Genomic DNA, 9,013 nt, shown 5'->3' with positions numbered 1-9,013 from the left:
CTCACACATAGCCTCCCCCTTTGTTGTCTCTTCCTCTCACAAAGCTGGCACAAACTGCCCAACTCTGTGGCCTTTCTTTTGTCACATTTGACTAAAATGTATCAACATGTACAGCAGTTGTGGGAGTAGACCAGCGAAGTTACACTGTGCTAATTTGCTGCTTAGGAGCTAGATGCTAACTAAATGGAATAGAAGCTACTGAGGAGAATATTAAAACTAGAGATCCCTGCTGTTTTTTAAGTCAGACCTCGTTAGAACTAAGATTTTGTGAATGCTTACGGCTACAAAAAAAAAAAAAAAAAAGAAAAATAGCATGACAACAAAAATGCAGATCACTTGTGAGAAAACAATCCCAAATATGTTAGAAATACCCAGTTACACGTAACTGACAAGTCCTCAAGAATATTTACATTTTCAAATATATTCACCTTCTTTTCAGTGTTCAACTTTTCAGCTCCTTTAAAGGGTTAATAATGTAGCAAAGAGTTCAGTCTGTTAAGAGTTCAAACTGCAAAAAGCAAATTAGCATTCTAAATCATTTTATCAATATATGACCATTTGTTTTTATCACATCTTGACTTTTATTTCAATTTAAAACAATGCTCCCTTGTTATTTTTCTCCTTTCATGTACCCTTTTGGTTCTGTAAATAAATTTGGCTTACTCATCCTATAATAAGTGTTTATAAGTAAGTCCAGATGATTTGTTTTAATTCAGACTTTATCCTGTATCTGTCGTACTGCCTCTTCTTCTATCGTATCTCTGAAATTCATCCTTTCCTCTTTATTGTGTTCCTTATTCAGTGTTTATGTTAAGGTTAGTGACCCTAAAGCTTTGTATGATCCCCCTTCTTTCTACTACCATTTTCACCTTATTCAGCTTTCCCAACCCAAACTATCCAAAATACTCTCCATCGTCTCCTTCCTTTCTCCTGTGCACACATCTCTCTGCTCCTATCTCAATTTTCCCTGTTTCAAAGAATCATACAATACCAGGTTGGAAGGGACCTAAGGGATTGTCCGGTGCAACCTCTCTTGGCAAAAGCATGGTGTAGACAAGACGGCCCAGCTGAACTTTAACTGTTGCTCAAGGAAGTTGTGAATGCTCCATCCCTGGCGGTGTTCAAGGCCAGGTTGGACAGACCCTTGGGCAACATGGTTTAGCACGAGGTGTCCCTGCCCATGGCAGAAGGGTTGGAACTAGACGATCTTCAGGTCTTTTCCAACCCTAACTATTCTATGATTCTATGCATCCAGCATTGGGAAATCCATGTCCTATTTTTGACTGGGATAGAATTAATTTTCTTCCCAGTAGCTGGTATAGTGCTGTGTTTTGCATATAGGATGAGACTAATGCTGATAACACACCAATGTTTTAGTTGTTGCTGAACAGCACTTACCCTGATCAAGGACTTTTCAGTCTCGTGCTCTGCCAGTGACAAGAGGTACAAGAAGCCAGGAGGAAGCTGAGACAGGACACCTGACCCAAACTAGCCAAAGGGGTATTGCATACCACAGCACGTCATGCCCAGCATATAAACTGGGGGGAGTTACCCAGAAGGGACCGATTACTGCTTGGGTCGGGCTGGGTATCGGTCAGCAGGTGGTGAGCAATTGTATTGCGTGTCACTTGTTTTCTTAGGAGGTTGGGTTTATTCCTTCCTCTCTCTCTATCTTTATTTACTATTATTATGATTATTATTATTATAGTTTATTTTTATTTCAATTATTAAACTGTTCTTATCTCAACCCATGAGTTTTTACATTGTTTTACACTGGGAGTGGAGGGGAGTGAGTGAGTGAGCTGCTATGTGGTACTTGGTTGCCAGCTGGGGTTAAACCAGGACAGCACTGTACAATTCACTAGAAAGAAAATTAATTCTATCCCAGCTGAAACCAAGACAATCCACCACTCTCTCCCAGAGAGATTATTCCAGTGGCTGATTGTTCTCATTGTGAAAAATTTTCCTTTTGTGTCCAATTGGAGTGTCCTCAGGATTAACTTGTACCTATTACTCCTTGTCTTTTCCATGTGATTCCTTGTAAAAAGGAGGTCTCCAGCTTCTTTGTAGCCACCCTTTAAATACTGGAATATGGCGATTGTTCTCCCCTAAGACTTCTTTTCTCAAAGCTGAACAAAATCAATTGTTTTGAATTGTCCCAGCCTTTCCTCATACAGCAGGCTTCCCAGTCCTTTGATCATCTTTGCTGCCCTTCTCTGCACCCTCTCCAGCCTGTCCAAATATCTTTCTTTTTTTATAGCAGGGACAAAAACTGAACATAGTGTTCCAGGTGTGGCCTGACCAGTGTTGAGTAGAGTGGGATAATGACATCTTTATCTCTGCTGGTGATGCCCTTATTGACCTAGATTCCTGTTTCCTTTTGCCACAGCTGTGCGCTGCTCACTGACATTGAGCTTGTAGTCTACAAGGACCCCTAGTTTTCTTTCCTTAGAGCTGCTCCCCAGCTGGGTATATCCCAGCCTGTGCTGCATTCCTGGATTATGTTTTCCCAGGTGCAAGACTTTGCATTTTCCTTTGTTGAACTTCAAAAGATTCTTGCTAGCCCACTCTTCCAGCCTAGCCAGCTCTTCCTGCAAGGCGATTTTTCCTTCCAAAGAGTCCCCTTCCCTACTCAGTTTGGTATCATTGGCAAACTTCATTAGGGTACACTTAATCCTATCTTCGAGATCATTTACAAATATATTAAGCAGCATTAAGCCCAATATTGATTCTTGGGGGACCCCACTAGTGACAGGTCACCAGTTTGAAAAGGAGCTGTTTACCACCACCCTCTGAGTGTAGCCACTCAGCCAGTTCCCCACTCATCACATGGACCACTTGTTTATTTTATTTTATTGTTTTGTTTACTACAAATATTTTTTAAATCTAATTGTAGATTTTCTCAAGAAAAAGGCGGGCATTGCCATCTTCACTCTGCTGGTGCTGCTATCATTAATCAAGCCATCTCTGAAAGCAGTTGTTGAAAAGAGCAGCCCAAATCCTTACTCAAGCAGAACATTTTAGAGAAATTCACAGTGCATTCTAGTAACAGTTCCCTGTGAAAAGTGTTACAGAAGGGGATTCAAGATAGTTTGTGGTCTGCCATTGGGAATGATGGTCTAGGGTTTCTCCTATGTATGCCATAAACTCTGGTCTGTCCTTCTGTTCTGTCCCCATCATCCCTCCTTTTAGTGCTACTTTCTCCTAGAAGATGTCTTGTGCATAAGGACTGCAGTTATGGCAATCAAATCACACAAAACAAGCCCTCCAATTGATTTTGTTCTATATTTAAAAGAGGGGACTCTTTTAAATATAGAGTCCCCTAACTCTATATTTAAAGCACTGTTAAGGGCACTGTGATCTACTGAAAGCATTTTTCCCCCTTGATTTAAATGAAACTGAAAAACATCTCTTTTATGTTTTTGTTCAGAACTAATGGTTAACTCAGAACTGAGAGATAGATCATGATGAGATAATAAAATATGTTTTAAATGTAAATTAGGTATGTTCATTAGTGATGAGGTTTTTCTGATTGCTGAATAACCAAGTATAAGAATTTGTGTAGAGAACTTCTCACTGGAGTCTACACATGATATTATTTGGGAAACTGCAAATGTGAGATATGCCTAGCCCTGTATCATCAGAGGCTAAATGTAATTCCATGTTAAAAGTTCAATACAAATATATTTTGATTCTTAAAAGCACTTGAGATCCTCACTGATGAACTTTGCTCCGGTGCCAAAGTAAACTGCAGTCTGTCTTTGAAGGTGCCAGAACTCATAAGCTTCCATAAAGCCAGAATATTTTAGAAAGGTGTATAATGACTAGACTCATGACCCGGAGCATTCTGACAATTTTATATAAAGCATGTAGGTCAGATATAACATTAACATGAAAATCACTATCTCATGTGTCTATTATTCATAATGTCTAGAGTGGTCTCTCACTTCATCCATGCTAAGCAACCTTTCCTCCAAGAATGGCTAAATTCACCTTCAGGCAGAAACCAACCATAAAAGGAGTCAAAACCAAAAGGTCAGAGAAAGTTATGAACAGTTATTTATTATTTTAACGTGAGTTGATAATTTTAGAAGTCTAGAAACACTGATTTAGAGGAGCTATAAACTCAGTAGTCTCAAAATCATGTCAAATTTTATTAGCTAAATGATCAATCCATTGAAGACATCTCCTTTTATAGTGCAAACAAATCTCTAGATTCCCCAGCTTTGTTCTACTGCATCGTCCTTGCTTACATTGCCTTTGGCTGAACTTTGAGTTTCAGCACTGACTGAAGCTTATGTTCTTCCTGTTAGGCTCTCCCATATGTCTTCTAATTTCCCTGCATAATTCCTTCTTGTTTCTATTTCCCTTCTCTGTCTTTTGTTTAACTAGTCTGACATGACATTATCACAGCTTTATGTTGGCTTTAGCTGGGAAACAACCTCTCCTACAATGCTGCAGTGAGCCTGTGACAAAGAAGTGAGCTGTCCAGTTTCTCTTTGTCTTTTTGTTTCATCAAAAAAACCCAGGTTTAGATTCAAAACAAACAAGCCTCAAAACCCTAAGAGCTTCCACTAATTTTTTTAATTTTTATCTTTTTACTCAGAAAGTAGTATAACTAGAAGATTGTCAAGCTCAACATGTTCCTCATGAAAATTTTTTGCAGCCTTCAGGAAAGGGAGTAAGGGGTATTGTTAAAGCAGAGACTTAAAGACTACATTCCAGGTATTTCAATTATTTTCTCCTGCTTGTAAGTACCGTTCTAAAGCTGAAGAGGCATACCTAAAAAGTACCATTTTAAAACTTTGGAGACATACCTAAAGCATCTGACGTGACAGGAAAGAGTAACTACCTACCTGTTTCTGTTATTTCAACAGATAGTAAATCCTAATTATTTCACTATGTCAGTGTTTGGAAGAACAGAGTTGTAGTGTAAACATCAGGTAAAATACAATTCTTCAAAACGTGGACACCTGGTTTGGTATGGGATTTTTACCAAAGATAAAAAAAATCTCAAACATTTATTTTAATTTGATTTTAAATTAGCTCTAGCACATCTTAAGGAAAATGTTCAGCTCCTGAGTAGTTATGAATGAATATGCATTATTATATCTGTATATAATCTTTCTTTTATTTGGAAAATATGCAGTGAAAATGTGCAAAAAAAATATTCCTTTTAAGGAACTTTTCATACAGTTAAGTGAAGCCTGTCCACTTCTGCTGAGAAAATCCACATCTCTCATTTAACTTTTTAGGCATCTATGTGACACCTTTCAAGCCACAGATGTGTTTAACATTTTATAATATTGACTCAAAATCTTAACATATCTTTCCTAGAATATAGATGTATTAAGCTTCTATTTCACTCCTTCTGTTGGATGTACACAGTGTATCTGGAATTTATGATGTTGAGATACAGCTGCTTCAAAACTTGGACAGTCTTGAGTAAGTAGTCAAACTATGCTCTTTCTACTCCTGACACAATCTGTGTGGACATAATTTGTATGTGGTCATGAGACAGATAGATAGCAACATTTCTTGTAATATTAGAAAAATGAAATGTTAATAAAAACAATGTATTTAACTCTTCAAACCAGAAAATTAACACAATATATTTGAGTCTATTCAAAATGCGAAAATAATTATTTCATTTAATTTGTTTAACCCTAACAAATTATTTCATTTAATTTGTTTAATTAATTGCACTATTTACATTTTACGAAAAGCTGGGCTATTTATTCCCCTTCTCCCCATGTTACATTCGAAGGCAGTTGTGGTTCTGAGAATTTCTTAAACAGCTGTTGACTAAAACTGCCGTACACCTCCATATGTTGATTTTGTCTACTGGGATACCACTAACTTTCTCAGTAAGATTAACTTCTGCACTGCGGTAAAGCTCATAAAAAGGGCAGTTTCCAATATACCTTGTCTGAGGGAACTTCGGTTCTCATTGTTGCTCAGTTCTACATATTTGTTGTGTTCTTAAGATGCACTAGTTCACTACGTACCAAAGACTCCAGAGATTTCCTTATAAAATAAGACTACAGGCAACATTGTTTAGAAAGAAATTCCCATCAAGCTGTCATCATCTGGCAATTATATCAATGTATTGATTACTTGTTATGTGGTACTACCTCTTCAGCAAAATTCTCGTGAGTCCAACCAGGCCACAGGCCAGACCAGACACCCTTGATCCAAGTGAGCAACACTGTGAATGCTGCCTGTCCAAAGCATCCAGATTTGCTAATTCAGCACTGATTCCAGATGAACTTTAAATCTAATTTAATTTATATGTAACTACACTGTGAAATTGATGGTCTTTAAGGATAATTGTTTAAGATGGCTGGGGAGTATTTGTACTCTAGGAAAGTTAGCTTTGCCTTTCTGACAGTTAGCTGGATGTTTGGTCCAACATCTGTTGATGTCAGTTCAAATACTCCTATTGACTTCCAGGGTCTTTGGATGAGGATCTAGATCTCTAATTGGCCATCTGTGTGTATATCTGCTGTGACTGTCTGCACATATTGGACCTGGACACTGCATCTGCAGTTTCCAAAAAACATTTGTAGTAATTCACTTTAAAACACTATATTCAATAACTGTTTTAGAATAATCTGTCTAAAATACATCACCAAAAATTCAGTGAACTCTATACCTAAGTATGAATCTATTCTACTATCTGTGCTAAAGTGTATAGGCAACACTAAGCTCCCAAATTTGTTTTTAGAGCCCTTTCAACTCTGGATATACAGGTTGCCTTAAAAATGTTATGCTTGGCCTGTTTTTCTAAGGAAAAATCTATACATTTTCAAAACTGTGTTGAAAGGCTTTAAAAAAATTGACTTACTTTTTGCCACTTCTAATGATAGATTGTTATTGTGCCTTCCAGTTTTCTACAAAAGTAACCAAAAACCACTTGAAAATACAAGCAAAATCCTTATTTGAAAAGATTTTCAAATTAATAAAAATTAAGACAATAATTAATATAAAATCCTAAATAGAAATATTTTACAGAAATGCTGTAACTCCACCCCAGCCAAAACCAGCAGAACTAAGAATAGTACCTGTAGCTAAAGAGATAGTAGAAGCAAGTCTTTATCATCCAGTAGGTCAGAAAGCAAGCACATATGCTGCAGTTATCTTTGAAGTTTAGTTAAAAAAAATTTTAGAAGCAATATGAATTTCAGTGTATTGCTGTGAAAGATAACTAGGTCCACAGGACAGGGCTAGTGTTAATATAATTACACATAGTTTTGACATATTATGTTTTTCTCCCCTGGCATCTTACTGCTTATAGATTTTGTTTTATACCAACAATTTTGGATTTTTCAAAGGGTACCCATTAATGTTTGTCACTGGATAATACATATTATTAAACTTTGAAACTCTTCATACCAATATATTTATAGTGGCTATCCATGTGCATAGAATGTGTTTGGAAAACTAACTTTCTTTCCTTGTATAACTGTTTATTTATATATGCATGCATAATCTCACATGGCTGGCAGTAGATCAACCAAGGTATGGACTTTCTATTTTAATATTTACAATATATATTTATTATGTATATAATAGACATAAAATATATTATATATAATTTTTATATTCTATATTATTATTAATATATGATTCAGTTGTGATCAATCTCTTTTACATACCGCATGTTCAAAATGAACAACAATAAAAAAAGGTCACTGCAAGAAATAACAAGTTTTCGTTCTTTGACTATCAACATGTATGTCTCTTGAAAACTAGTAGGGCATCTAGTCTGTGAAGATCAGAATAAATATTGTAGTAGAGTTGAACCTGAGAGACATCTACAGTGTTCTCCAAGAGTCCAATTTCCATATCTAACATAATGAAAACCACAGCAGAAAGCTCATATTTATCTTGTGTGTATTTTATACAATAATCCAGGCATGGGCCAAATGTCTGCCAAATATGTTATTCCAGCTGGTAACATTTTGCATTTTCTTGCAAAGGTATATAGCAATAACAAACCATTCAGTAAGCTTTTATATATACATTACCTTTTAAAAGTATTATTAACATAATCTCTCTCTAATCTATTCGTTGGAATTTGGTCAGTGTAATCCAGGATTATTTTCTTAAATTTTCCAATCCATGAGGCATATGGAATTTTTCATCAAGAAAAGAAAATATATGTGAAACTAGACCCCAAAACAGAATAATGATCCTGCTTTCAAACTCCATATTAATTTTGCATCTCAGCAGCAGCAGTGATAGTAACATTTTGTTGCAGAAACAGGATAAGCGAGCAGTTTGCTAAAGAAAACCAAGGCAACAGTTACAAAACCACCTGGAAATTAAAACACCCTTCTAGAACAGCAAGTTATTATTGTCCACTAAAGAGGACAAAACCTAGGCAACCCATTGACTGCTTCTCAAGGCATGTGATAAAAAAGAAGGAATCAGATGATAACATGAAGAACTTAGAAATAAAATTGTTGTGTGTGTTTACCTAAAAATTTGATCATCTTCACAATTAAGTAAAAAAACCAAAAAAAGTTGGATACTAGAAAACCCAATGATAATTACAGAAAAGCAGGCATATGCTTGAACAAAAAAAATATTGAAAGATAACAATGGAAAACAATGGAATAAACAAAAAGAGGACAGTTATTGCAAGATGCTGCTTAAAAGGACAAAGTGGGAAAATGTCATCCCCCTGTAGCCGAGTTCCAGTGTCACCCATGACCAAAACTCCCAGGAGAAAAAGTGTCCCATGGTGAGCTCAGACCACAGCAAGGTCACTGCTGATGTGACAAACCTCAGAGAACAAAAAGGTGCTGAATAGGTCAATCTAGCAGAAAGAACACTATATCTTAGCTGAACTGCAACAAATGGGACAGATCCCAGATCTAACTGGGGTCATGCTTCTAAATGTAACCAGATAATGTACCAACCCGTGTTAATGGAAAGGCAATGCTCTTTTTGCCCTGTGGGTTAACTACAATAACTTTTACCACTTAGATTGGTGATACCTTGATGC

Source organism: Strigops habroptila, chromosome 7 (genome assembly GCF_004027225.2).
Source record: "Strigops habroptila isolate Jane chromosome 7, bStrHab1.2.pri, whole genome shotgun sequence".
In the NCBI taxonomy this organism is placed as follows: domain Eukaryota; kingdom Metazoa; phylum Chordata; class Aves; order Psittaciformes; family Psittacidae; genus Strigops; species Strigops habroptila.
The sequence above is the reverse complement of the archived record's forward strand: the minus strand, read 5'-3'. Positions refer to the sequence as shown.